A 27,080-nucleotide genomic window follows, 5' to 3' on the forward strand; every position below is an offset into this window, starting at 1 on the left:
AAAACGCTAATCTAGGTGCCCAAAATGTCACTCAGCGCAGAGCGCTCATCGTAATCCTGGAAAGAGCATCAGATCTGCCCGTCAGTGCAGCTGACACCGCCATTCCGGAAAGGCCTTCAAAAGAAGAAAGTGTAAGGGCTTCCCCTGACGTTACCCCAACACGGCCGAGCTTATTACCGCATCGCGACGTCTTGCATCTTTGAAACTGAAAGAATGCGATGTGGCAACCGACCAACGCAGAGCAATGACGCGTTTGTGCCGGTCAGGAAAGACGACGTTGAAGCAGGGCCTTTTCACGCGTGTCACTAGCAAGATGGCCCAGCGGCGAACTATATCGTATCGGCTTGTTACGAGAAGTTCGCTTGCGAAGTGTAGCTCTGATAGTTTAGCTTCCTTCTTAGATTGAACCTTTTTTTTTTCTTCCATCTTTATACAGAAGCTACATCATCGCCAACAAAAGCACGAGCTGAAATCTTGCAAGTTGCTGATGGTCGAAAAAAATGGTTTAGTGGCGAGAAGTTTATGTCACTCAAAAGCGCAGAACACGATACGTATAGTTTCTAGCTAAACCTATGCAAGACTATAGGAGTAATCAGCGTCAAACGCATCAATTTAGCAATGTTCAATTAGAGTAATACGGTTGCTTGCGAGGAGCTCGATTTGGAGGAAGAGGAGCCGATACCGTGGGCCGCGCAAAGAACATTCTCTTATTGCCCGGTCATGCTAGTCCCCGTTCTTTATTTTCTTGGTGAGCAAGACCCTATCGAGCGTTTTCCCTGTCTTTCTAGTACTTTCTTAAATTACAATACCAAACCCAGATTTGGCTGTCGACCGAGATAAACGGCAGACGCGCAACCTTTAATCTTTATAACAAAGGAAACCGCAAGCACAATCAAACATTCAGCAAGGCGTTCATTTGGGAGATTGAAATCCCCCGTGAGTTTGAGTGCTCCAATCGGCATTTCTTGGGCCCGTATACCGTCGCGTCGACTCCGCCGAACCCAGCTCCTCCCCTTAACCACCCTCCACCTTTTCCCTGCTCGCGATTCAAACAGAGAGCCTTTAACTTGGATGCCCACTGGCCTCGCTTGTTTGCTTTGTTCCGGCTTGGCAGCGTGCGCCTTTTCTTCCCAGCTATAGCATGAGGCCGGCAGGAGCTGCTTGTCCTTGTTTTAGACGCTCTCTCCCTTGCGTTCTTGATCTCAACCTTGTTTAACCTAATTTGCTAGCGTTTCCTAGGCCTTCAACATGCACGTTCCACTTTCTGCGTGGCTTAAAGAGCTCCACTCTCCTCCTCTTCCTCTTACGGAATGTAACGGTTACAACCTGGCCTTCCTCTGTGTACTTTTTTCGTGTCTTGTGTGTGTAATTTGTGCGTGTAGGTGCCTGCTAAGTATTTTTTATGCCCTACCTCTCACCCTTGTGTACGTTCAAATATTTACCCAGCTCGGGGGCGCTGGCTTGAGAGAATGGGAGGCGTGCTTGAGCGGAGATAAAAGAAAGCCTCTGGCCAGGATTCAATAAATACACACTGACGTGCTGCAAGCACGCGAGAGGGAAAGCAGCGGCGAGTTCCGCACTGCGCCGTCAAAGAGCCTCCTGATGTCTTCTTTTTCGAAAAATAAACATAAAAGGGGAGAGGCAGTGCAAAAGCACGGAGAATGAGCCTCTTTGATATGTCGTGTTTGTTATATCCGCGCCAGAGGCGAATATCCATTTGAAGAGGTGCTCGTTCTCCAGGAGTTATCGCGGCTTTAAGATAAAGTTTGCCTTCATTACGCGTATTCCCCTGTTTATTTTATGCCTTTTTTTTTTGTCATCCTTCTCGTTGCTAGTCCTGGCAGATAATTCTGTGCATCTCATTTGCATGATGTCGGACGAAAGAGAAGGAAGCAAGAACCCTCGAGGCAGCCCGGAACAAGCGAGGGCGGGGGTCTACGCCGAGCAAGCTGCATAAGGTACTCCTAGAAAATGGAATATTAAATTGGGGCAAGTTTGTAGGCTTGACAGAATTTGTTTGCCCGTCACATAGCGCCGCCGAAGAAAAGGACTGCCCAGTTGAATGGCGCCAGCTCCCTATTAGCCGAAATGATTGGGCGAGGCACCTGCCTGGTCTATAGAAAATGCTCCGGGTACTAGCCGCGCGCACACGATCAGGAGATTGAGCTCCGTGTCATCGCTTGCTGCGGCAACAGGCGCCACGCATCGCCCTCGCGCAAGTCCGGCGTGCTCGCGCCGCGTACAAAATGTCACACAGCCTGTTGACGACAAGCTCGTCGCGTCGAAGAGTTAAATTAGTTTTGCCACCTATTTCGCGCGTGCACTACCGCCTAACCGAACGAAAAGTGCTCTTTCAGTTTACTTTGCGGCTACATATGCCTCTCCGCTCCGCCCAAGCCCCGCGGAGTACACTCCATCGACGCGCTCGAACTTTGCCCGAGTAAATTTGCGTGAGGGGGCAAAAATAAAGCGACAGTTTTTTTACTACGGTGTGTGTGTTTTTTCTGGTCTGCCGCTCACGTTTATCAAGCGCGCGCTCTTCAATAACGCGAGGTCATTCTGAAAACTAAGTCAGATTAGTAGTTTGTGCGCGAGTTGGGGGTGCTATATATGACATATATATACTCGTATTGCGTATGTCAGACTTACGGACAGACGTCAGATTAAAGAAGTTCAGGGTGAAAGGTTCCCACGCCGCTACTATAGCTGAGATACTGCTACAAAACCAGGCGCGTCGAAGTACTAATTTGCTTTACCCTCCAATCTCTATTGGCCTCGTGTGCAACTGATGGCGGAGTGGCGAACGGCGCTCCGGTGACGTCTGCTGGGGGACTCGTCTGCTATAATCTCCGGTTGAAATACGTAGCCGCATTTTTATTCGTTTGCTCCCGTTGTAAGTGCGTGCTAGCGTAGCATCTGACGATCTCCGATTACGTCTATATTTCTTAGGGTTAATTTTATAAACGTCTGCATTATGAGGCCAACAGACGTTATATTTCTTATGTTCCTTCGATAAAACCGCAGCCGTCTCTGTCAGGAATATGCTCTCGAGACTCAGTCGCAAAACATCCTACCCAATGGAGGAATATGCTCTCGAGACTCAGTCGCAAAACATCCTACCCAATGGGTAAAAAGGCCATACGCAGCTAACCAAAGCGAAATCTTACGGCTCAATCACAAAATGGCGCGTCGGCTATAAGCCGCAGTGTGTATAGTTGAACGCAAATTTTACATTAGGTTCATGATTTCACTCTTTTGGTGCTACTTAATGAAAGTCTGTTTGACGATAAAAATATGTAAATTGCGCTGACAAGCCGTTACTCTTGAACCGTATAGTTTCATGTTTTGTTTCATATCATGTTTTGCAATAGCCAGTCGTGCTTTTACATGTGCACCATCTTCATGCAAAGTAATGTCAATTTCAATATGGGTGACCTTGACGTGACTAGTTCTGCTCAATGCCCTTTTAAAAATCATGAAACCAGTCGCAAAGCATAACTTCTTTGTGTAAGAAAGAAGTACTTTATTGGAAGAAAAAAAAAAGCACAGAAACACAATACTCAGATGCATGCAGCCGTGTACATGGGTCGCTATCACGTAAAGCTGTCCCAAACTGTTTTTATTCCATTTCTGCAATGGAATAAGAAGCTTCGGGCCACCCTCACTTCGCCTGTCTATCACGCGACGTTGCGAAAACCACAAAAACTCACGATCTGATATGACGTGTACACGCTGAATATGCATGATTAGACAGAACAAAAGAAAAACATTTCTTTCTGATTCTACGCCTTTCTCACCATTAATCTTCCGCGATTGGTCAAGATGTATTCGGGCTGCGCCCACTTCGCCTGTCTGTCATGCGACGTCACAAAACAGCAAAAACTCACTGCGTAAAAGTGGCTTGTACGCATTAAAGATGAATTATTATGCCGAATAAAACTGAATTTTTTTTCGGAATAGCCCGAGACTGCCCCGTTCCGAAAGGAATACAGGATACCTATACCCACCGATCGCTCTGGCGCTGGCTGCTCGGAGCTGCCCAGGAGAATTGATTTATTCGCGTACAAAAAAATACAAAAAATAAAATAAAAAATAAAAAAATTGTAGGGCAATATAACGTTGTCGAGCCCATTCGGCACGTATACGACATCGCCCTACCAACTCTTTTTCGCTGAGGATCCTTCTTAGAGTCATTTTTTTACCTTCCGTCACACGCCGGCGCGATTTTCGTTTAGTCATCACAAGCTAAGCAAGGGCAAGCGGGCCAATCGCAGACGCCGGCACCACCCTCCTCATCAGGTTATCTACTTTCACTGCGCTAACTCGGCCCCACCGAAACCCTCTCCACTTCTGCGTGTTCCTGGTCTCTTGTCAGCCAATCAGATAATAACTACCTGTTTATTCGCTTTCAAGGTAAACAAAAGTGACCTCCTATTGACCCTTTTCGCGGCGATCCCGTGGGTGCTGCCATCTTTGATCACGTGGTGACACGTCCATTGCTTGCCTCAACTGCCTCCGTTGCCTCCTTGTTTACAATGAAAGTGTATGACGCCGGCGCGGCTTACAAAACCTCTGTTTTCGCAGATATGTAGACGGTGACTAGGTGGACGACACGAAGCTTTGATCACCGCTTCAGAGAACATGCAAAAGCGCTTTTGGAGCTGATTAAGCTATGTCCAAATGGCGCAAGCAGCGTATATGGCGCTTGTTCTAAAAGCGGGGCTAAATATGTATTCCAAGCTATCCCAGCTTTCCGATTAGGAATTCAGTCAGGATTAGTGTGTTTTGCTCTTTGTTCTTTATTCGGCAAATATTTTGAAGCAGTGGCTTGTCAGTTTCTGACTCAGTGAAGTTCCTCGGTGCGGCCACTATCTGATTATTTTCTGCCTAATCGTTCGCAGGTGTGCTCAGTTCCGAGAGATTTGTTCTTGCTGCGCACAAGGCTTGAAACGTAGCTGTTTTGTACATTGTAATACCTTGTAGCAAATACATATTACAGCTAGTAACTCGCTTACTCTTGTGGACCGTCACGAAACATTCAGCTTCGACCATTCGTGCGTCATAGGTGTAGTCCGTCATTTATTGTGCTTATACAGTGCGCATATAATAAAGTGTGCGCCCATTCACTTATTCTTGATACGTCGGCGATAGAGTGGGCGCAAGTTTTCCTGCCATTTGGGACAGATGTGTATAGATAACGTGCGCTAAACTAATTACTATGACAGGAAGCGGCGCTACTCCCTTTGTCATTGTTTAGCGAGTGGTACTCACTCTTGCCGACGTTCTGGGGATGAAACCCTTTCTTTGAAGGTTAGCGATACAAGGCTGGCGGATGAGCAAATTTCTGTATCCTCGAGGAAAGCCGTACATCACGAAGTGCCGGTAACACGTTCGGACAGTTGCAGCAGCGGTCCGCGAACTTGGCCACACAGATTCATTCTAATGCTTTATATGCCAGTCACTATTTTTGCAGCCAACTACTGCACACGTCTTCAATCCACATGATTCAATCTAGCATGATTGTAGCACAGTGTGTTAGCGAAAACTCAGTTGCATTTCCCACAGCTGATTCCACAGAAGCAAGGTAGAAGCGGTAATGGTTTCGTATTCGTGCACGGTCGCTGAGGAGAGGTATGGCGCGCCGCCTTGAGCGCCATCTCATTTCTCTAAAACAAACTGCTCCGCGAAAAGGGTCAATAAATGAAGAGCGCGTTTGATTGGGTGGTTCAAACCATGCTGCGGGTCACCACCCTATTCTTGCGCCGGTGGTTACGTAAACTTGACGTCAGGCGATTGGTACAAAACATATTTAACAGTTTTACATTATTAGGCCCCCCATATTTTATTTTGCTTCTTTGCGTCCGGTTCTTTGTCCTACTCGGTTAAGGGCTTCAGTTACTCATTTCATCGAGTACCAACAATCTCAAACTTCCTAATTTTATTCTGTTAGTTTCAAAATACATATGACGCGCTTATATATAAAAAATGTACACATATTTAGGATAATACATGAGTACTTGGCTGAGGTTGTTGCATGTTTTCATTACACGACAGCACTTACGCGCATCGCTAGACAAATCTCGCCCGTGAACTGTGTGCGCTACCCAAGCCAGGAGCAAAGAGTCAGGGGTCAGGGGCCAAATTCGGTCGGCGTGAAAGAGATTCAATTGAGGAGCATCATATACGTATGTACACATTGCCACATACTCCCAAGTTGGTTACACGGTTGGTTTCGAATCCTTTTTTCTCATCACAGTAGCCCAATGCGCTACCCATTCGACCACGAGCTACCCAGTGACTCAGGTAGGCGGTTAATGGGTAGATACAAACAGGCATAGACAGCTAGATAACTAGATACTTGGCGTCCGGAAAGTGCGTGATGCACCATAAGAATGCTAATGCATTAATAAACGCGATCGCATTGTATAATTACCTAGACTAGGTCGTTTTCTTTTTGCGCAGTTTCTCATGTATGAGTGCCATGACACTCCATGTTTCAATTGGTTACCAGAGGATACACGCGATCCGCTGAGACTGATGTAGTATTTGCTTCGTTCCAACGTGTACATGCATGTCCGCATTTTAGTTCGATTACAGTACGTTTTTTTTTTCTCGTTCATTTTGTCCCTTATACCGGTCCTTTCGTTTATTTTGCAAGTTTCCAGCTTACTTTGCTTTTTCTTTCCGCATTTTTTTTACTTGAATTATCTCTTCATCAAGTAGGAAATTTCGCCTTGTATGCAAAATAGAGCTTCTCCTCGTTTACTAAACGGTGACGTAACCAACGACTAACCAAGCCAACCTGACTGGCGGCGATTCTCCTCAAAATAACAGATACAGACCCTGTCGAGCTGAGCAAACGTTGGGGCCACCGTGATCATCTCATTAGGCTGCGCGGTCCAATTACGATTGACGGTCGGCCAGCGTGAAGCGCTTGAGCCGGACGAGGTCTGATGCGTCCAGCACGGCAAATGATAAACTAATGAAAAGGTTGCGTCCAGTTAGGCGCGGAAGCCAATCGCAGCGAGCCGCCCCGGGAGCAGCTGTCACAGTTCGACAAAATTGGGGGCCCGGCGTGTCGGAGGTCCTTCTCTCCTGGCCGAGACGGCTCAGCGCGCATCGTACGCTCTTTTCTCGTTATGCGGGGCTCCCGCAGGTCGCTTGCCTTTGGGGAAATATTTGGGAAATAAATTCTGCTCCTTTGTTGGGACCTTCATATCGATTGTTGGCCGCTTTGGGCCACGGAAATAAACCTTATTACCGCGAATAAGATGTTCATCTACATTTCGCGCAGCGAGAGAACGCATGCGAATGTAGTGAGTCATTCAAGCGGACGTATGCATTGTCTCCTTTACCGACAATAATCGCCAGTTATCTGATGGCGTCCTGTCTTTCGTCGTGTGGGGCATCGGTTTAAAGCTTTCACTCACTGGATACTGTTTCAGTCCAAGTTAACCGCTTACTAGGGGGCCCGACGAAACGAAAGATACAGAATTGAGTTACGTAACGGATTAATTGAGTGTCATACTCAACAATTGGACATGTTCCAACCATGAGTTCATTCTTCTTCAGTGAACTGCAATGTGCTCACTCATGAACTCATGTGCGCACATCAACCTTTGCCTATGCCAATAATCAGTTAAAGCACGTTCTATCACACTATGTATCTTTATAGATGCTTAGTGCGATACGTAAGCTTGCTTAAATTTCTCCGCCCAGCGTTATTGTTGTTCAACGCGCTGGCGGTATAAGTTTATTGCCATAGACTCCTAGGGATATCGTTGGTTCCCTGGCGTTGCTCATAACATTCTTGAGGAATGTTAACGGCTTCAGCCGTCGAAGATCATGCTTTCTTTACATAGTCCTCAGTAACTTCTTCCTTGATGGCGAAAAGAGCAAGCTCAGTAACTTCTTCCTTGGTGGCGAAAAGAGCAAGTTATTGTTCTGGAAAGTCGCCCTCCTCGACAGCGTGTTAGAAAATGTACTACTTTCTTGACTCAATGACTCCTCAGATAGCGCAACAAAGCAGCTTTCTTTGTTTACTTCCAACACCGCAGCAGGGCACAGCCATGGATGTTTTTAAAGCGAAGCGTTTTTTTTTTTTTTTTTTTTGCGAACCCTCATGGGACTTTCCTGACCGTGGCTGCGGGCTATCTAACCGAATAGCTTACTCTTTAAAAAAAATGATATACGTGTCTGATTCTGGGATCAAAACTCGGGAATTGGCCAAGAAGCGGGCGGTACATTTAAAATAAATAAGGAGAAACGAATAAATACAAACCAACCTAAGAGTTGCCACATTGCGCAGCACGGGTGCGCACGCGCCAATTTTCTCTACGCCAAAGGCGCAGGAATGAAATGGGTAAATTTATAGCATTTCATTAACCACTTCACGAACGCTTCACTTCGCATGGATTCCATAATGTGCGTTCGATCTGCATAACCTTTATTTTTACTGTGTTCTTTTTTTTTAAGAATGGTATTATCGCGTCGTGTCTCCGCTCAGCCCTTTCCAAGTCATGTGCGCACACTTTATCAGGAAGTATCAGCCGTCAAGTTGAGAAAAAAAAAGATGCGGCTGTGTGAATAAATTAGAAAAAATGGGTTACAGGCTTGGTTCCGACGAACAGGAGCCCTTGGTCTGAAATCTGTAAAAAGAAAAGCACTACTCCGTACATTCACCACCTATGTCATATTCTTAAAAAGTGGTATCGTGATTCGAAGTAGACGCAGTACTGTCTGCTCCAAACAAATCATTAAGAATGTGCCGAGATATACAAAAAGAATGAGATTTTAATGTGGAAACTAACCAGGACGAATGCAATGTGAAACACAAACGTCAGTCCACCCTGCGCAAGCAAGTGGTTGTATATATACATATTCAATACCGATGACTTGTGGCCACGTGTATATAGGTCAAACGGGGTGTTGTCCTAACGTGAGATTAAAGTAGCACCATCAATCTTTGGGCTCAAAAGGATACTCACATCTGTCACAACACAGTATGACTTGCGACTGCAACATGGTTTTTTTTTTCTTTTTTTTTTTAACAACGCGATAATTTAAAGCAAGCATAAGGACAAACTAACAGGAGAGTCTATAGCAGCCGTTTCTATCAGGAAAAGCGAACTTATTTATAGGCTGTCTTTTACCTTCCGGGATTGGGAATATTTATTTTCTTCACGAGTGGTGCTGATAATAGTTTGTTTTTCTTTTTGTTTTCTTCTTCTTTCTTTCTTTCTTTTTCTTTTTTACTTTATGCGCTTTTTTTTACAGCAGCCTACATAATGTACTTGAATGGCATTACCAAAGATAAATTATGTGCCCGGACGGACATCATTTGCAAGAAACCAAATGCAATCAGTGCACTAAATAAACTAATTGCATTAATTAACTTCTTAACTACAATCTTTATATTGCAAAGTTGAAGAGAATCTTCATTAAAGCCTAGTTCCGTGTTTGTACATTTCTAAATGGCCATGTAGACTGAAATAACTGGCGTCAAATTATTCTTTCAGCTTACCTGATTACACACGTGGAACCGCGATGCATGGCTCACGATGCAATCCCCCTGTGACGTAAGCAGAAGATAAAGCTTCGTCATATAGCGCGCTATAAAGCGGTCTGTCTCGCGTCTGATGCTGAAGTGACTGTGCGTTCAATATGAAGTTGTGCAAAGCGCCACTCTGAATCAACTCGTGGGAAGAGGGAAATGCGATGACAAATTTATTTTACGCCACGCATTTACGTCACCGAAGGGGTGGGTCAGTGAACCACGCTTCGCTGTGCCGCGTGCGTAATCAGGGAAGTTTAACGAATAATTTGATGCCAGTTATTTCACTCTATATGGCCATTTTAAAATGTGAAAATATGGAAAAATACTTTCATCACGGTTTCCTTCAACATTACAATATATACAAGTGCCGTACAGTTTATAGTTCAGAAGTGAACTGGTGTAATTAGTTTAATTAGTGAACTGATTGTTTTACTTTTTCATAAATCAGCTGTAGTGACGTGATTCCAGCAAATTCTGTAGGCTTTTTTTTTTAAGTGTTCAATGAAAAAAGAAAAAAAAACTGCCGCGTGAATGGCCGCGTGAATGGCCGCTCGAGGCAGTTTGCGTGTATTCGCGGGCATCTTTCACGCTCGGAAAAACACTTTTATGTAGCACGTATTGAGCAACAGAAAGCTGTATCGGGATTTTGTCATGTTGCTCTACAATCTTCTCATTGACACTTTTCATCTAACTAATTGAGCAACAGAAAGCTGTATCGGGAGTTTCTCATGTTGCTCTACAATCTTCTCATTGACACTTTTCGTCTAATTATAATAATTGAGAAGTTGATTAATTAATTCGTACTAATTATATAATTAGGTGGAATGCAAAATATAATCTGAGTATCTCCAAGCGACGGCAAACAACATTACCTTGGTTCTGTACAGCTACGTCACATTTGTCTATTTTTACAGTTTGGCTCAAGTTACGGGGGACACCCCATATTATCTCTTCAACAAACTACAACTTGCACGCGCGCGAGAAGAATGCTCCAGTAATTTATTTGGCATTCTCAAGTAATAAAATCTGAAGTTACGTCACTTGAATGATTCAGTTTGTTAGTTCTATATATGTTCTTATAGACTGCATTACCGAAATTAGCAAAGTTACACCCAAAGCCGTTTTCAAAAGGCCTCAAAGAAGACCACTGACGTCAATTACAGAAGCCCGACAAAAAGGGCGTTAGCTCGAATAAAAACAAAAAAAATATTTTAGTCGCAGAACCATAAATAATAGCAGCCAGGCTGTACGTGCACTTAGCAAGAACTTTGGCACCACTTGGCAAAATTGTAACGAAGAGAATATTAGGCGCCTTCACAGCTGGTCAGTTTGCGAGGCATGTTAGCCGTGCCTTGACCCCATGCTGCTCACTCAACTACGGGTATTTCACGGCACTTAAATACGACTATAGATATATAGAGTTTCCTACGCATGAGATGCCGTTTGCAATGCCTGTTCGCCTAAATAGCGGTTCTGCTTGCCCAATCTATACCTACGGCATTCTGCTCGTGTTTCAGGCATCACTATTACCATCTGCCGCTTGCATAATAAAATATCTGTCGTGGCCACATGCCACCCATGCACTCCATCCTGTCTGGAGCGATTAAGCTCCCGCCTAATCACTTCACCTCTTATCCACGCGTGGTAAAGGGCTCGGCGTACGGGCTCTTTGCTCTAACTTTATCGACGCTGTTATTAGATCGATTGGAGAGCACCGCCGGCCGAGCCTTTACGTTTGCTATCGCGAGCCACGTGGAGCGCGCGAATCTTGCAATGGATGCGTGTTTTCGTGAGCGCATTCATTTGTCATAACGGGGAGGAAACAAAATACAACCACGCACACTTTGTTACGTCCGTGGCCTCGCCAGTGTACGAGAGCAGCCGTGCGAAGCGGCGGAGGCAGATGACCCTCAGGTAAGCGCGCGATCAAGACAAAGCGCCGATCGATGGCAGAGCTGCGGCAATCCGGCTGGTTGGGGCTCTCACAATTGCTGTTGGTGCAGCTTTGTAACGGTCAATCTTCATTCCCTGATATGAAATTTTTGTGTTGTTTTGTAATGCAGTGCGAATCGTGCGGACTCTCTTTCTATCTTTTACAACAGCGCGCCTCTTTCGAGCCTGGGTGCTTATCTGAGGGCTCTCCGTGTGTGTCGGGATATTTGTTTAGTCCAGCGCTATTTTGCATGCAGCGCCCAGCTGCGAAGCTCCTCCTTTCTAGCTTGGATCGCAAGCGCCCAAATTTGTCGGCTCCGTCTGGCCGGAGCGTTCACCTCGTATGCACGGCACGCGCGGTTTAGCGCATCAGTCAAAGCGCGGCCCAACGCTTGGCGCCGCTACGAATAAAACGTGCCATTCCTCATGCGCGAGAAGACTGTGCTACCTCAAATTGGCCGCGAACGCTGCCGCACCTAGATTTAATCTTCATATGACGCCCGTGTTACAGCCCCAATGTGAGTGAGTACTCTGTAACACCGTGACCGAGCGCTACGGGCCACCTTTGCGGTTTCTCGGTCAGAAGGTGGAAAAACATTGCCTCCAGCGTGATATCCATCGCTAGGTTGGCTCCCCTGAGTCGGGGCCCCTGTTGCACGATCTTCACTCACTCTGACAAACGGCGCCGAATGCATTGAGCACAGAAATATAGCGCGCCATATAAACAGTCGATGACTTACGAGCTTGCCGAACCAGGGCCAGCGCCCTCTAATCTGGGCGAATGGACCTCTGAAGCATGTACACGTACTAGAACGTCCACCCTGCCGGCGTTTCTGCGAGAACGGCAGACTTGAGGCATACATTGGCAGCAGATTTTTCATAGTGATACGGGTGCTTTTATAGTTTGATAACATGTTTGATATTAATACGACAAAAGAAGGTGCGCACTTTATTTTTAGCCATTTCCCAATCGGGAACCTGACTTGTTCCGATTACTCGGGAGCTGCTAGCGTTACCCGCGATATCTGACCCAAAGAACCAAACTGACTGTATGCACTGAACCGCCCTACGTTTCATTGTACATTTGCTACAATAACGGCACAAGTTCATTGCTGGAACCTTAGTAAATAACTAGCGCTAGTAACGACAAAACACATGCCATTACATATCGTCACGTTGGCTCAGTGGCTAAAGGGTCCTGCGACATGAGCACCAGGTCTCACGTTTGAGTCTCACGTTTGAGCAAAAACGATCGCGTGCCGAGCATTATGTGCACGTTAATATTTTTATATATCACGAGTCAAAGGCCCAGGTGGTTAAAATTAATCTGGAACCCTGCACTACTGAGTATCCCAAACCTTCGGCAGTGCTTTGTGATGTTAAATCTGATTAACCCATCCGATACATTACACTAATTAGCTACACCTAATATGCTGTGTGCAGAATCGTTTTATTAATTAAGTGGCGTTCAGAGTTTCGCCCAGGAGAGGCAGATAGATCCTTAATTAAACAAAAACGTCGAGGTCGACCGCAGCTAAGTCACTTGTATGCAACTCTGTGCAGAGAAAAGGAAAACGGGGGTAAGATGAGTAATGCTATGAAGGCGACAGAAAGCTATGCACATGTGTTATGAACACATTCTAACTATGCACCCGCTTGCGCTATCTGTGTACTCTCGGTCATTGCAGGTAGGGTTGGTACATGGGAAAAGGTGGTGAAGCCTGCAGAGTCAACATGATATTTGCATATAAATGTAAGAAACGTGCTTGTTGCTCGCCCCGCTCTCTCTCCAGGCTCCCATTGTTTTCTACTCTGAAAGCGGCTGGTCATCAAAGCAAGGAAATATCTGGTCAAGTCTCTGGCACTGTAATTCGCATTCAGGGCACTCGAAAAGATCATGCAAAATGGTTCTTCGCAGTCCCGCATGTCAGGCAGTTGGGGCTGTTTCCGCGGCTCATCTTGCACGTATATCGGCGAGTAAACGCTGCCCCTATAGTCTCAATCTGTGTCGTAAAGTCTCAAGACATCGTCTTGGTTTTGGTTGAAGTCGGAATCATAGGTCTACACATAGTCCAAAAACGCGATTGTGACGGCAGCCTGGATAAACCCAAGCCAACTTGAGAGCGCTTAGAATAGCAGACGGTAGTAATGGCGTGACATTATACCTGAAGAACAAAATATAGTTATTATATTGTCGTCTATATGCGCAAGTTTTGTTTCTGCACCCGACAAATAATTGGCCATGATGTCTTAGTGACTGTGGATTCATTGGAGCACTGCGTTGTTGCCCCGTTAAAGTGTTTGCGTGTACTAAATGGCAACTTTAATGCTGAGTTCTTCATTCACCTATTTCCTCATAGGCGACTCAGTTAATTGTTGCGCTGATTTCAAATCGCAATACATACTCTACCGGTGTGGCATACTAATGCATATAAGTCTTAGCTCCTTCTAAATTGCTGCTAATTTAGTTGTAATTGAAGATATCTTGCATGCAATCCGGACGCTTTGGTTTAAGTCACGTGTAGGTATCACTGCATGGTGCAGTTGCAGAGGTCGGCGTTGCTGATTCTTCTTTTATTTCCCCCCTATTCTGGGAAAAGATACACCACCTGTGAACAAAGCAAAGAACTCATATTCACGTGGTAACAAATGGTGCTGTAATATGACAGCCCTCGAGAAGAAGTGTCCGACCATGTTTGCCTAGAAGGCTGGAGAGAGGGTGACCGATACCTGGCGATATTTCGTAAGTGAGCGCAGACTGGTTCTTCAGAAAGGAAAAATCGACTTGACCAACTATGTACTTCTGCAGTGGTGTTCCGGGTAGATGTGCAACTTGGTAGGCCAAAAAAATCCACACTCCTTTGCCTTGAACACTTTCAAGCCCACCAACGGGCAATGGGTCGGATTCCTGAAAGGACAGAAGCACAGCAGGACAATCGTGATTCCATTAGAAGTCGTATGGTTAACATGGAGAGATTGGAAACAACCAAATTGCAGCGACTTCATTTTGCTTACTCGCAAAATTTTAAGGAGTCCATTGGACCCTACCTCTAGGAGCTCGCCCTCAGCTTGGCCCAAACTAAAAAAACAAACAGGAGGCTGATGCGTTTCCCTTGTACACGCATCCAGTTTTTCTTTCTTTCTCTTTCTTTTTTTGATGATGATAATGTGGCGCGAGCGTCAACCAGCATAGGCCAGTCAGCTCAATATAATGGAGGGCGCCCGCGAAATAGGCGAGAGTACCTGCTTGCGCACAATTCTCATGCCATCGCGAGCGTCGTCTGCTAGGCTGTTCCCGCAAGTGCTAGGCAGCATCTGACACCCTTAACGCTCATCTGCCTTCGTTTCAACATTCCAAACTTCTGACCGTAGAGGAAGGAAACCAAGTTTTCTTGCCTGCGTGCTTCTAAAGTTCTTCATGAGAGTCGAACCGGAGACGGCGAAAACACGTTCTGACACGACTAAAACCAGCACTACCTGGATGTTTCATGAACTCGAGGGAACATCACAGCGAAAGGAAGGCAACAGGTATCGAGCTCGCCAGTCGTAACAGCTGAGTACGCGGAATACACTCCTTCATTTCCTGAAGTCGACTGGCTTCTGTGACCGCCTACGGCATTCCAGAGAAGACGAGAAGTATATTGCTTAGTGGGTGGGAAGCAGTGCTCGAAAAATTGGCAAACTCCGCTTAAGCCACCTGCATTTTGAAAAATCTGCTTTGAATCTTCTAGATGCTTTGCTGCCGGGTTGCAGCGCTTTTTCCCTCTGATGATATTGTTACGGAGCGATGAAGGAAGAAGACGCTGAAGAAAGACGACGATCTGGGGCACGGCCTTCTGCGCGAATGTCTCTCAGCCATGTTGACTCTATCTGTTTATAGTCTATAAATACAACGTATATATACATTTTTGCATCCCCGTAATATGCATGAGACGTGCACCTGAACTCGTTTTCTATCGGAACACATTCACTATGCACACCGGAGGCCGTATTCTGTAATGGATCTTTTTTTTTTTTTCCTCCTTTTCCATTATTTTTGCTCTTCGTCACGGGCTCGCGCGCACTATTATCACCTGGATCAGTCACTCGGCAAAACGAATGATAAAAAATTGCGGCAGAGCGCCTCACGAGGAGTGTCGACGTTTACGTGATTAGCATTGGTGCAATGTAGCGACACACCGTATTGCCAAATGCTTCACTTGTGTGTAGGAAGTGAAGTACTTGAAGTGCACCGGTTTGGGGAGAGACCCTGTGCATCCTGCCACGGTGCACTCAGTGCTCACTCTCTCCCTTGTTTCATCTTTCTATTCCCCTTTCCCTTACCCCCAGAGTAGGGTAGCGAACCGGACGCTCGTCTGGTTGACCTCCTGCCTTTCCTCCTGCTTGCTTTCTCTCTCTCTCCATTTCTCTCTGTGTAGCCGGCTTGTCCGATTTTCTGTTACCGACATCATCATTTCCTGATAGTTCGACCCTCGTCGCTCAATACACGCTCTGCCATTCTGTCAACTTCGCTTCTTTCTCCACACTCGGCTGTTATTGATGCCGCCTTCTTCGCGTCTTACCTCTGGTCCTGCTTGTCTATCCGGGCACCCACCATAGGCGCCTACCCATTCTAGAGGATTGGCCAAGAATGTTCACATGGCCAGTTGCACATACCCAACGGCCCAAGTTGTCTATTTGGGCGCATACCCAGTGGTACATACCTAGTGGCCAAAGTTGGCGTGAAAGAGGTTCGATACGGACATAGCAAAAAGTTACCAAAGAATGGTAATCGTACTAAAGAATGGATAGAACCTGGGGAAGAGAATCCTTATTAAAGTACGGCCACGTACGTACAGGACTGAATATTCGTTTCTTCTTGCCACTTAGTTTATTTATTTATTTATTTATTTATTTATTTATTTATTTATTTATTTATTTATTTATTTATTTATTTATTTATTTATTTATTTATTTATTTATTTATTATACCCTCAGGACCAGAGGCATTATAGAGGGGAGTGGTACAAATTGTGGTACATAGTAAATAAAAAAAAACAGTAATTAAAGAAACAGCACAAACAATGGAAGATACGAAAGTTTCTTGCTATACAATAGCAGCTGTTGTCATAAAAAACAAAAACAAAGTTATTTGCTGATTTAGCGAGCCCGATACGTTTTCACGCGATCGTTTGCCGGATGCAACCACAATAATTTTGTCACGTTTCACAAGAATAACTGAAGAGTTCCGAGCTTTGTCCATAACAGTGTATTGAGTAATATGGTCATTGTAAGAGTTTTTTTTAAATCTAGGGCCTAATTCACGAAGTTTTTCAGTCGTAAGTGACATTCGTCTTGGCTAATAATATACCCAGCATAAAAAGTGGCTAAAATTTTCTCTTACGAATAATTCTCGCGTAAGACGTTTCTTGGGAACACGGGCCCTGTATTTTCTCAAAGGGAATCCTCTTAAAGGTATGTTTTTTTCTGACTTTTCCCTTCAGTTATAGCATTATCTTAAAGAGGTTCCCAATTTCTATGACGACAACATGTATTAAAACACCGCTGTTGATATCGAATAAATATAGCGCTACAATATCTTCATGTTTTCTTCGGGTTTGAACTTCAGAGGGCGAAGGATGGAAACTTAAGCAAATCAGTAAAGAAACGTCTTTGGGGCTAAAAGACGCCATGCCCTTATCAAATCAACATAAGTCACTTTTGTGTGGCTAAGTTGTGACCATGAAGCGGAGTTAATCTGGTGCTAAGGTGCCCTGTAAACAACGTTGCTCCTGTTCATGAAAACAGCCTGCTCCTCTGGGGCAGTATTCACACAAAAGAAAGAGAAGTTCTTACGTTCGTAAGAGCATAGCCACCAAATCGCGATGACCGACATATCATTATAGCGAATGTGGCGGGCCAATGGTAAGCAGCACTTACGCAGCACTTCTTTGGCACGTACTGCAGCTTCTCTATATGCTCTATATGCATAGCGGAAAGTTGCGTGCCGTTCACGAATCACACCAACGTACTTTTTAAGCAAATTAGCCGGAAATTTCTATTTCAAAAGACTAGCGTGTGAATTTCGTGGTGGCGGTTGCAAACGCGCTGCCTCAGGGGGAAAAAAAAAAAAGGGGGGGGGGGGGGGGAAGAAAGTCACGGCCGGCGCAGCTACTACTACACAAGGAGGAGGGAGAGCTGCCACAATACGTACAAATTAAGTAAATGAAAATGAGAACCGCGATCCCACTGCAGCGTTTGATTGAACCTTGACGTTGAAGGCAGCCTGGTGGAATATACTACTGGTCGTAAAATAAATTAGGGCGCGTGTCATTAATTCCCCGCCCGGTTTTCATGGCTGGCCTTCTTTTTCTTTCCTTATCCGCGTGTGCATCCTCCGCTTTTGCCGGAAATGTCACGCGCCTGCAAATCGGCTTTACGACTCCCGCCCGTTTGACAGACAATGGGAGAGCTGCCTTTCGCTCCCATCCGCTTTTCCCAACGCTTCCTTTTACTACTCCATTTTCCCGCGCTTTCCAGCGCGAGTTCGTTATTCTGCGTGTACGCGTATGCATCGTTTTCTACGCAATGCGCAGGGATCGTGAACAAACGTAAGACGTAATCGATTTCGTGTTGAGGCGAATATTTTGCTTGAGCTTTCTTTCCTCAGCTGCGTTCAACTGTTTTCTTTTTTTAGTTAAGCCCGACTGGGGGCTGTTAAAGTGTAATATCGCACATAAAGAAGACGTAAATTACCGTGTGTGTCTTAGTTGTCAGAGAACTAAACTAAATACGGCTTTTAGTTGCCACAGGTGCACACTTGCAGGCTCACACACGCAGCCGCCTGCCATGCAATGGGACCGAGGCAGCCCAAATCATGTGACTGCGGCCGAGTAAGATGCCTATCATATGTGCCCTCAGGCTTCAAACGAAATGTGTACGCCGTAATCACCACGGTAGCATGAAGAATGCCCACAGCTTCTGGTTCCGTTGTTTCCCGCGTGACTACGATGTTGCACAGACATCCTCACATGTACAGGTATGGGAGTCATCACGGAGACATAAAATTAAACGTTACACTGATGCTGCAAAAATAAAGAAGCATTTCACGCCTACGCCTGCTTCGTTATGCAGAGGGTTGACCGGCCTTTTTATGGCACGACGATGTTTTCCAAACGCCTTCACTCTCTTTAGAGACTATATTTTTTACTCATGGCCTTAACTCTCCAGGCATTGCAAGGAAGACATTATGTGAAGTGTGGATTTCTTTTTTTTTTTTACGCAATTTTGCTTTAAAGTACTCATAGAGTGTTATGCGTTTTAACTTTATTTCATTTTTTATGTAATTTTTCACTTAGTACTCAGTGTGGATGCGTTCGAAGTTTAATGTCATTCGTCTATCTTAATTTTTCAACCTGGTGCTTAAGTGTGACATTATGTCATTCACCATTTGGTTCTATTTCTTTTTTTCATGTTAATTAGTATTTTTTCGAGTAATTTCATCACTCATAGCGCTTTAGCCCATATATAAGTTAAAGGGAGTAGCAGAAAGCACGTGCTTCCAAACTCTCCAACAGATCCCCTAGCTAAATATATCTACCTTGTTATCTAGCATTTGCGGATATCTTTTAAAAGTAATGACGGTCGGAAAGATGCAAACCGTGGCATACCAAAACCTTTATTTGCTGGCGACAATGAAAGAGAGAGGGGAAAGGCAGGGAAGTTAACCAGACGCAAGTCTTCGGTTTGCTACCCTGCATGCGGCTTGGGGAAAAGGGAGGGTTAGAAAGAAGGAAGCAGAAGAGAGAAAACAAAAAACAAGAAAAAAGCATAGTAACTACTACAGTGAGCGTTAACTCTGGTGGATCGAAACAAGCACAACAAAGATGCTTTAACAATCTTCTGATGAAATATCGAGTCACGTCCATGCATTGGAGGATTATCTTTTCCTACAGAAGTCGGTCGTCGAACTTGTTGAGCACAGCGGTAAGTGAGCGTCACTGTGCGCAATAGTGCGGACACTGGCACAGACTGATGGTTTTCTCTTCCTCGCAGTAGTCACAGGCTGTGATGTCGGCTGGAAGGCGACGTCATGATGCGGAAGGCGTAGGGATTGGAGAACGCCACGTCCTACCATAGTTTGCATAAAAGGGTCGCGTCTCTTCGGGGCTATCCTGATGGTAACCGAATGCTCAAGTTAGGGCCCTGGGAATGTAGTCACGGGTGTCTAAAGTTGGGCCCGTTCCAATGAAAACTTTTCAGTGTGTACGATTATTCCAAATTGGTATGATGCGTCTTGTAAAACACTTGCGAAGAGCTATCGGCGAATTCGTTTCCTGAAATTGCTCGATGCGAGCAGTTTCACTTCAACCACTTCAACTCTTCTTCCATCGAGCCACTGGGACATAATTCTATTTGACATTAAAAAGAAGAAGAAGAAAGAGAGAATTAACATTTATTTCCACCAGAAAATTAACGTCGCAGAAGATGGTCTTCCTCCGCAGCGCCTCTATCCGTCGGCCGGGATCCCGAAGGACTCAGCGGAAGCTAGAGCTTGGCTGATGATTTCGCGTTGAGTCTTGCTGTCCGGATTGCGTCCCAGGATTCTATCGTATTTAAGCTATCATATATTCCTTCGCACGTCCACACCATGTGTACCATATTGTTAAAAAGAAGAAAAAATTTTAACAGGGGTATAATTTTAAAGCCTCGAAAATTGCTTGTCACCGACATTAATTTTTCCCTCAGTTGCACCACTCAGCCCGAAGTATAACCACGGCTCGGGGTCCCCGCCTGCGCACTTCTCAATCGTATAGTTGTACGAAGCAGTCAGAACATTTGCGCGCAATATGCCGAAACAAGGAGCAGGCCTTCTTGGTGGGCCGCTGCCTGACCAGCGTCGGGCCACCACGAAGGATTGCGCCTTTTCTCAGGAACGAAGAGGCACGCGAGAGCTTTCCGGCACAGGTCGCGCCGAACCCGTTGGCTGCCTTCGGCGTCCGATATGTATATACACGCCGGGATCCTTGAAATCGCATTAGCCCACGTCGCCAGCCCCGCTGGAAAAGCCGATAATAAACGAGAAAGCGGATCGTTCGCCTTCTGCGCGCACCACTGCCGTCAGGGCTTTCGCCTCTTTGCTCGAGTTTCGCCTTCCCGCCTTTTGTACTTTCCAGGTGCTGTTCGTCGCATTTTTTTCCCCTGATCCTATAGGACGCGTGCATTTTCTTTCTTCCGCTCTTTCGCTCGTTTCGCTGACTGGTTCTGTGTATATACACCTATATATAATTTTTTTTCTTACGTCTTTGGAAAAGAGCGGAGGTGGAACACGTATCGGTTCATCCCAGGCGTTGCGTCTTGCTCTGTGGTGGCTTTTGACGCGTGCTGTAATGCGCGGGGGTGGACCCCGCTCTTTTTTTTTTTTCTGCGTACGTTTTTCATTCTTTTCCATGCTTCTCACCCAGCCTGCTGGTGCACGGCGTTGTTTTCTTTGGCGTCATTTCACCCCGCCTCGCCGCGATTATTGATCCAGGGGGCCAGCCGCCAGTCTTGTAATCTTTGGCGCAGGCTAAAACCCGCAACATTAAGGTATATTTGAAACCCGCGGACCAGAAGCGGTTGCTGATTGTGCCGTCTTTTGGAGCGTGTTTTTACGCTCGGCTTTCTCTCGTTCCATTTCCCGCCGTGGCTCGGTCGCCCGCACCTCCCGTAGGTTTGCGCGGCGCACAAACATCGGCCGACGGAGCCGCGTTGCTGTGTACCGAACCTGTGAATAGAACCGAGCCGCAGGAGATCCCGCTGATAACCAGCTTGCTCTCCGAACCGGAGAAATCAGTTTCCGCTTGCTCCTGGCGGTGGTTAATGTAGCTCTTTCTCCTTGCTAAAAACTTTCTGGCTAGCGGACGGACCGTGCAGGCCTCAAGTCGATAGCAGCTGGAAAAAAGAGCAAGCGGATTGTAACGTTTTTTTTTTTTTAATTCCTTTTTCAAAGAAAGAAGAAAACACGACTGCACTCTTGCAACCTTGGTTGTCCCGTTTTCTTTTCATGTTCAAAAGGGAATATCACCTCGAGTATTGCTTTATTAAAACATCACCGCTGTCTCACAACCTCATTCAATTATATCTTACTGCTGCAACGTGATATATACTAGCAATGATGGTAAGGAAGAAGTGTTAGAACAAGTGCTGGATGGCATCCCCTAAATAATATGCAAATAGTAAATATATGTTCCTAGGGCTGTGTTAATTCAGTTTAGTACATATAGTTATGGTGCTTCCGGTGCACCTTACGTTCAGCCGTTTTCATGTCACCACCCAATAACGGTGCAGCAAGACGCTCAGCAATCACGAGTTCACCAAGCCACCTAGCGTGAAGCATACATAGCTTCGCCAGCTTGGACAGATTTGCGCTCTTGTGGTAAGGTCCGGGTGCCCTGATGACGACTGCGGGGGTCATGTATCATACTGTTCGCATAAAGCGGTGTGTCTGGGGTATACCGCTTACGCTTAATATTCTCAGTCCAGCAGCAAGTCATCCAAAGAACCACACTGCCACGCATGGCACAAGAGAAACATTCCCGATAACGTTAGCGTCATGATCTGCGCGCTTAATGCTATTGCGCTATGTAGCCGCAGCAAGAGCAACTCGTTACGACGGAGCCAACAGGCAGCCACAGAACAACAGGAGAGATCCACCGTGCTCCGAAATGCCTAACGAGTGTAACCTTATGTAGGGTGCGCCATTGGTTACATCAAGTTCTCGCGGCGCATTCAAAAACGGGATTCTACTCTGAACAGGCGTGTTTGACTCACATTAGGGTTGGTCATTTGGCGCCCAAACGACGAGCATTCCCCAGGACATTCTTCTGGGCCCCAGCGGTGGCCTCGTCTTTCTTCGTCTGTGGGCAAATACGCGCCGTCTCTGGCAACCAAGCACCCCGCGGATGCGGATAGGTCTCGTTACCGCGCCGGGAGTTTTCCTCGTGGGCGGAGAGTTTGCCTACGCGCCTACAATGTCTCGGCGTGCAGTGAAGCGAGGGGAAAACAACCCGCAGGCGGAACAACGCTCGGCGGAGGAAGAACGGAAGCCGAGGTTTATTAGCGGAGACCTGTGTTTACCCGCGGGACTCTTTGTAGGGCTTGCTAGGCTAGAGGTAGCTGCGGAGCAAAAAAGGAAGGATCAACTAAGGAACCACAGGAAACCGCGCGCTTACGGTGTTTATACTCTCGGAAGTCGATGGGGGACTTTCTGTCGGGCCACTCTCCCGACGGCGTGTTTGTAGCCGCTGTTGCATTTGGCCGTTCGGGTGTGCGGGTCGGTGATTACACGCCCTTCGCAATGAGGCCACCTGGTTAGAACTCAAAAAATATACGAAGCTTTCTTGTTCGAGTGGACTAAATAAATGGCCATCTGCATAAGTAAAGCCATTCAATCGGCGGTATTACGATGGACGAGCGCCATGAGATTGCCGCATACTGATGTCTTCATCATCGAGGTATAGCCTGTGTCAAAAGAAACCAAGTCACTGCGTGCAATACTGTAGCTGACGCGGAGAGGAAAGCAAACTCCAGTCAGTCTTCACCCTCCACACCTTGGTGGCACCAAGAATTCCGCGGACGCAACTCGCAGCCAGGACTCGGCAACATTCAGTCTGATAGTGGATTCGTTTCTTTTTGCCAAAGCAGACTTTTCTTTTTTTTTTCACAGTGTACCCAGCATAAAGTTCCGCACTTGTGAAGCTACCAATATCCCGCGTTGACTAAATGTCATCGCACAATTAGGACTTCTAATCTGAAAAGTGAACTGCGGCGAGAAACATGATGCATTCAACGTTCATGCAATGACGAAGGACAAAAGGAGCTGTAGAAAGCCAACGAGGACGCACTCCTTTAGAAGGCCCCATTCAGAAGGGTTCCTGTGACGCGCATCTCGTTTCATACAACGGAAGGACACAACACACCAAGAAAAAGAGAGGGCGAAAGGAAAGAGCGTCACTCGCAGCTAACTTTATTCCGAGAAAACATCGCAATATATAGCCAAGCCACACATGCGCGGCAAGGTTCCGCGCATCATACCACCCTAGATGAGTCAATAAGAAATATGTGCTAGCTTAAAAAGCATCTATACAAAATTCAAACTCAGCGCCGCGCCACACCACTGACGTATCGCTAATGCAGATATCTTTTTTTCTTTTTATGTATAATATGCCTCCAGCATTTCTCGTGCCAGCACCTCGTTGCTTCTACCAAGAATGGTGATCTTCTTAAATCTTGCCTTACATTTAGAGGATTTGCAGTGCACAGGTAAATGTGTCAAAAGGTTATTTTTAATGGAAAGTGCATCTCGTTCTCGCAGCCATTTCCTAGCTTCCCCTCTTCTTTCCCTCTCGTTTTAGCCACCAATCGGACCTCGAACGTAGAGGCGAATCAGTGTGCGAGGTGCCAATCTCAGTAGAATGGAGGCTTCAAATCACTTATTTTCTTACATCAAGTCACAAATTAAGTGATATCTCGCGACTCCGATCGGCTCCTTGTTTACACTTGACTTATGGCAGGTTCACCGTTAAATATGGAGGCCAGAAGCCACTCTTACTGAGACACTGCCTGACCAGACCTATATATAGGCGAGGCCTGCGACTTGCTCCATGGCCTTCGCATTTTTGCACTTCTTTAACCGCCCAGCCAAACACAAGAGAAATAATAAATTAAAGCGAGAGGCACGCTTGTGAAGGGCTCAGACTCCTGAGAGCTGCTGCGAGTGTGCACTGGAAGAAACAGCGCTAAACGACACGACACGTGAAAAAGCAAGAAAAAGATGTCAGATCAAATTCCATTTCTTGCTGTTTCACTTGTATGTCTTTTCATTCTGACAACGCAGCTGCGTGAGTGGAATGAACATTGCTATTCAGGGTCTCAGGAAGTGCACGCCTGCCATCGAAGCCATTTGGATTTCGTGGTAATTGTATATTTATAGGCTAATTACGGCGCATGCAAAACAAAGTGACCAAGGGCCGAATTTACGAAACTTCTCGTTCGCAAGGGCTCTTTGCCATTCACCGGCCACCATTGCTAATGCTATGTCCAGCATCAAAATTGACTGAAATTTTCTCTTGCGAACAATTCTCGTGTAAGAGCTTTTCGTGGACACGGGCCCAGATGTTTTGCATGCGGCAGCGTTCCTAATCAGATGTGTTGTTCGTCCTATCATGCATGAGGTGTCTAACTTCTTTCACTGCTTTTGCATATTTGTCACCTTCCATGCTGCAAGACGGTAAATTCTGTATGCCCCCGAAGGTTACGCAGAGCAAAGCGTCATTGCTACACAGAATTCGGCTGGGCGTTGCTTTCACCCATCGCTACGCACACCTCATTGGCCAGTTGAACAGCCCTGATTGTGAACACTTCCAGACGCCTGAAACGCTGGAACACATATTGTGTGTTTGCCCAGCATATATAATGGAGCGACGGACGTTGGAAGGTTCCCTAGCCAGCGTAAGCAGGCAAACACTGTCGGAGGACGCTATCCTCGGCCCATGGCTCTGACACTGCAGCTTCAATGCTGGCAACTAAAGTTCTGTTGAAGTTTCTGCAGGACACGAAGCTAGACGAGCAGCTGTAGTAGGGCCACCGTCTAATGTACATAAGCACTCACCACTCCTATTATCATCATCATTCATTCATTCACTCCCCTTCCCTCTTCCCCAGTGCAGAGTAGCAGACTAGAGCACACTATCTCAGGTCGACCTCTCTGTCTTTCCTATCAATAAAATCTGTCTATCTATCTATATCCATGCTGCAACTTCGATAAACACTAAAGAACATTTCACTGATGGCATTTAGCCAAAAGCGCGTCATTTGTTTCAACCGTTTTATATTCTCGCGGGTGAATAAAAGAATATTTAAAGCAAAGAAACAAACATTAACGCTGAGGAAAGCGTAGTGGTTTTGTAAAGCTCTTAATAATTGGGGTTCTTGGTGTTATGTTCTTGCTTTCTGGTTTTCTTCAAATCGCAGGCATCTGTTAGAGCTTGGCCTTAGCAGCATGCAACTGATAGTAGGCCCTCTTAATTCACTTTGACGTCCAAAACTTCTGTCTCGTAGTGCGACATTTGCCCACACAATTAAAGAACATTACAGTGTTACTTCGTTTTCCTTAGCATCACTGGTATTGCATTTTCTCTTGTAGTACAGGAGGCGTTACATTGCTGAAACATAAAATAAAGTATTCAGCGACACCCTAAAACAATGTGCGAATATTTATACGAGGACAACAAAGTCAAGGTTCTGAGTTCGCTGAATTAGAGGAAGTCCTATAGTAAGTGGGCATACATAAGCTCGACGGTGGCCATGCATTGAGGCTACATGCTGACGGAAGGAGATAAAAAGTGGAGCAAATTGCCTGACCATCATCTTCAAGGGGTGCTGAGTGTGTCTCAAATGGCGGGGCTAGTTCCTGGGCTATATTACAGAAAAGTAGCCGCAAAGCATCGTGAAAATGTCACAAAGGAAAGGCCACTTCTATGGGGAAATGATAGATGAGTTTCCTCCGAGACAACGCACCGGACCACGGCGTTGTCGGGCAGGCAGCTTCTGCCCAAGAAAATTTTAAGGATACAAGATAAGGCGGATTCCAATGCTTGATAATGCACTTCGCTTGCCGGATTTTATAAGTGACCTACATGTGTATGCATGTGTGATAATGTGCTTTCGTTCTCTCAATTCGAAAAGTGCATTTCGCTTTCTAAAGTGGGCTCAAATATTCATCTGTATACCTTACAACATATTTAAAACTCACAGAAATGTTGTTAAGGCAGCACCGACAAACGTGGGCGAGCAACCAGTTTTATACGGATCTATACTTGTGTGCTTGATCCTTGCGCGAGAGCCGGTTTTTGTTGTTATACTGCATGAGATGTGTACAAATGTCTCAACGCTACGCCACAGTGAAGCAACGCGCCGCAGGCTATTAATTTCGCGTTCAAGCGGTCGAGTTCCGTCCGAATGTTCGAGCGACAACATAGCAATGATTGCAGCACCAACAATAAGTGAAAAGAGGATGGCGAGAAGACGTGTGCGTCAGCATATGGGAAGCATTCCCTTGTTCTGAATAGTGCACGCCGTGAGCTCAGTGAGCATGCAGTGAGACGCTGCAAACATTCTTTTTTTTTTTCATCTGCTACGATCGTAGCGGTCGATGAGGTGGACGAGGCACAATGCTCTTGCGCTGCTAACAGTTCTGGTGCGTTCCGCTTCATTAAGGAAAGTAAAGAAAGTAACCGTTCTGGGGTCTTCGCCAGAATAAAGAGAGAGCGCCTCGAGCAATCGCTTTACTCACACAAAGCTCCGGCGCGAAGAGCCAATTGTGCTTTCGCGCCTGTTACTCAAGACGGGTAAGCATGCGCTTTGCTCGGGGAGCGCCAAGGCTCGTTTCCGGTGCGGTGAGTTCCACCTGGAGGGCGTGTTGTGCCGTCAAGACGTTTAACCCTGGCCCACAAGCGGATGCGATGCCCGTCGTTCCATTTCGAGTCGCCTTGTTCTTCCGTTCCACTGTAATATTTTGCGCGTCCCAACTGCGCCTGCAAGTGGCAGCTTTGTTTGCGAACAGTCGTTATGA

The 27,080-nt window shown here is 46.0% G+C and overlaps 1 protein-coding gene across 1 annotated transcript in view; it reads left to right on the plus strand.

Annotated features, from left to right (window-relative positions):
• The window catches only part of LOC119449468 (hemicentin-2-like), a 549,353-nt gene that overhangs the window by 490,876 nt on the left and 31,397 nt on the right, over positions 1-27,080 (plus strand). The window lies entirely within an intron of this gene.

The sequence above is a fragment of the Dermacentor silvarum genome, chromosome 1 (genome assembly GCF_013339745.2).
Source record: "Dermacentor silvarum isolate Dsil-2018 chromosome 1, BIME_Dsil_1.4, whole genome shotgun sequence".
NCBI classification, from domain to species: Eukaryota; Metazoa; Arthropoda; class Arachnida; order Ixodida; family Ixodidae; genus Dermacentor; species Dermacentor silvarum.